Here is a 3,776-nt window from a genome sequence, read left to right as displayed (position 1 = left end):
TGATGAAAAAACATTTAAAAATTAGAATGTATTTCAAAAATAGGCATAAAGAATTATATACTTCTTACATTTACATATAAGTCCAGAAATCTAACCATATACAACCTTGAAGCAGGATAGTCTCATAACATTCCTTTTCCTGTCTCCTTCCTTCATTCACCACCCCCTTCTTTTGGAACACATACATTATTTCAACAAAGCTTCAGGATGAAAACCCAACATAAATATAAAAGCATTCACTTACTCTGACATCAAAAAGTGTGAGATAGAGGTCAAAAAAGCAATTTCACTAAGAATAAATAAAAAAAAAACCCTACTCTTCCCTGCCCCAAGGATGACCAACAGATTGCTGGCCTGGAGAAGGAGAGGCAATATCTGAAAACTCTCCTATTTCAAATGATTTTGGGATATACAAGGACTATAAAAGTGTCAATGACTTTCCAAGTATACTAATTAAAAATAGTGAGCAAACTAATTACATATTTCTCAGAAGATTCAACGGACCAGTGACATGAAAAATGCTCAATGCCACCCATCATTGAGGAAAATCAAATCAAAGCCATATGCGGACATCTGCTCAGGCTGGAAGAAGGCCTTTATCAAGAGCCTAAAGGTAAAGAAAGAGGAAGCTTCACACACTGTTGGGTAGACTGCAAATGAATTTGCAAAATTAAGGAAATCTATAGACATAGTCTTCAAACGCTGAAAATAGTTTTGCGACACAATCCTGCTATCCCACTGCTGGGTACAGTTTCAAAGCAAATGAAGTCAGCATACTGAAGCAACTCCATGAGCCTTTGCAGCTGAGAGACAGAAGCACCCGCTGTCCTTCCTGAATGGGCAGAAGGAAAGGGGGAGCGTGTGGACTGCGCAGCACTCCTCATTTGTAAATGAGCTAAGATCTGTCACTTGTGACGGTACAGATGAAACCCATATTCCTTATAGGAAATAAATAAGCTAAATTAGGGAAACAATTACAGAACCATCTCGCTTGTTTAGGGATCTAATGAAGCTGATGTCACAGTAAACAGTAACCAGGAGAGTAGCAAAGAGTCACAGCCCAAGAGCTGGGAGGACGATGAGTTGTCGATATGTCACCCGCAGGAGCAGGAAGCTCTGCAGCACTATTGCAGGCGAAGGTGACCACGGATAACGGTCTCTCCTCCAGACAGAGGGAAGAGAGGATTGGAAGAGTTCCCCTGTGAAGACACGATAAATATGTGAAGAAGCAGACTTGTTTAACTTGACACGAACATCATGGAAAGTGTGCGTCTGAGTATTGCATCTGACTTTATTATGTAAGCTCTTTACATTTTCATTTATAAGTTAAAATTACATTTAAGTTTTGGAAATGAAAATAATTGGTCCCTGCAGGTAGTTTAACAGTTTCTTCTTTAAGACCCTGGGAGGAGAAAGTGACCTTCAGGGGGAAACCTCCGGAGACTACAGTGTCTCCATAACCACCACCAGGCTCCAGGTAGGAGCCTCCAAAAACCCGATAGGACTGCATTTGGCAACAGTTCAGTAGGGACAGGTCGCTGCCGTTGCTGTTAGGTGTCACTGACCCATCTGAGAGAGAGCCACAGTCACCTCCTGCAGGAGGGCTTCTGACCTGAGGACTGGGTGTACACCTGCAGGATGGCTGGGGAAAACCCTCAAAGGTACGTTTCATGATGGACTTTTTATTTTTATTTATTTTTTTATTAATTTTATTGAGAAACAAATGGCAATGAGACAGTTTCAAGACTGATTAATAGGACAGTTTCAATAATTAATACATTGCATATTGTCTTCATAGCAGCTCTTCATAGTACATGATACAGACAGGCCACTGGAAGTATACTCATAAGTGAAATAAACCAGACCCACATGTGTAAATATCGTACAGTCTCCCCAGTGTAAGAACTCAAAAGGAAGGAATAAAAATAGAAAGGTATAACACAACGAAAAGGAAAGTGAGAACTTGAGGATTAAACAACAAAGGAAGGGCAAGGAGAAAAGCTAGGAAACATGACAGGGGCAAAGCCATACATTTATATACACAAGATGGTTAAGGCAATGATCCTGAGAATCTTCATCATGGTTTTGAAACTAGCAGTTAATTGGTAGGTTTCTCACCCTGACTAGCTATATATGCTGATGCCTGTGAACTAAGCAACTGCACTGAAGATGGCATTGTGCAATGGTCATGCTTGGAATGCCTGTCATTCTGGTCTTTTAAATACGTAGTGCTTGTCATGACATACCCACTACTACCATACTGTCTCTCAAGTAAATGTTGTTTAAAAAAAAAAGGTAATAAATGAAAACAAGAGACAAGAAAAAAAGTCACAGGACTGTCCTGCTACAACTTATATGGTTAGCTTTCTAAATTTCTGTGTAAAAATATGTAATTGTTTTTCTTATTTTTTAAATGATGGACTTTCTAAAATTAAACTTACAGGTACAATTCAGCTGCACACAATGATCGCATACACCCCAGGGAATTTGCAGCCACGTGGTCGCGCCTTGTTTCCTTCTTTTCCCATTCTCCTCCCCTGCCTTCAACCGCTCTTCCTCTCTTCCTCTTATTTTTTTTATAAAGCTTTATTTTCATCTTATCCTTTCTATTTATTATTTTCATCCTCCTTCCTTCCTTTTCCCCTCGCCCTTCTGGTTCCCCTTTCCTTTTGAACAATTTTTTCCTGTTTCACAATATCCGTTATGCATTTGGACTCTTACTTACTCTTTCAGTTTCTCACACCAGACAGACAATGTGATATTTACAAATGTGTGCCTGATTTATTTTTTCCCCAAGGCATTTTATTGCTTTGCTGTAAGTTAACACTGTCAAACTCAAAACAAGTGAAATGATTTCTAGCTCACCTCTGTCTGTCAGATAAACACTGATTTGTCACAGGAAAGAAATGCTTCGTTTTTTATACAATGAAGTACTAATCAGCCAGGGGGTGGGGAGATCGGCTTGAGACATTTCTAGCTAACTGGCCAGACTGGGATCACTGAGAAGTGATCTACGGGCCTCTCACTGTTTACAGACCCACAACTGACTCGTGCGAGAGGAGTAACCACACTGTGGTGTCGCAGAGGGACAGAACGGCGTCAGGGTGCATTTGAAGCATGACCCATAGGCATGGTCTCCATTGACCGTTCCCTGCCTCAGACACGTTGCAAAACTTTGAACATTACTTGAGGCTGGGCGTTCCTCTGCTGGGACTCCAGCAATGTTTCAATGATATTTTTATTTCAAACCATAATTCTATACTGACTGTTGTTTCTCTTTTAGCAAGCCCATAAGGTTTTGTATTCCATCAACATTTTAGTGAGAAATGTAATTTAAGCAAAACCAATATCCTAGGTATACTTATGATGAATTATCTAAAAATAGCAGTGTTTCTGTTTTGTAAATGGTGAAGCGAGCCTGCGGTACAAGTGTCTTTTGCAGAGATAATTAGAACAAAAAATTAGAACAAAAAAGATAGAAGATGCTTTGAATGATAACTGACATCATGTTTTTACTGTGTATTTGTATCTTAATTGAAGTTTCAAAATCAAACACAAAGATAAACTCAGAATAAAAAGGGAATGATTCTTTAATTTGCAAAGGTTCATAAACAAATTAACATAATCTAAATTGCTTGTTCTTGGGAGGTGACACAGATGCTGAGTCTTTTTCCTAATATTTATATTACCTTGAGCCATAACATGAGTTCTCGATGCTGCATTGCAATTTTGGCTAATACGAAAACACTGCATACAACACAAATATACCATTGATG

This window comes from Octodon degus, unplaced genomic scaffold (genome assembly GCF_000260255.1).
Source record: "Octodon degus isolate 3935 unplaced genomic scaffold, OctDeg1.0 scaffold00239, whole genome shotgun sequence".
Lineage (NCBI taxonomy): Eukaryota > Metazoa > Chordata > Mammalia > Rodentia > Octodontidae > Octodon > Octodon degus.
The sequence above is the reverse complement of the archived record's forward strand: the minus strand, read 5'-3'. Positions refer to the sequence as shown.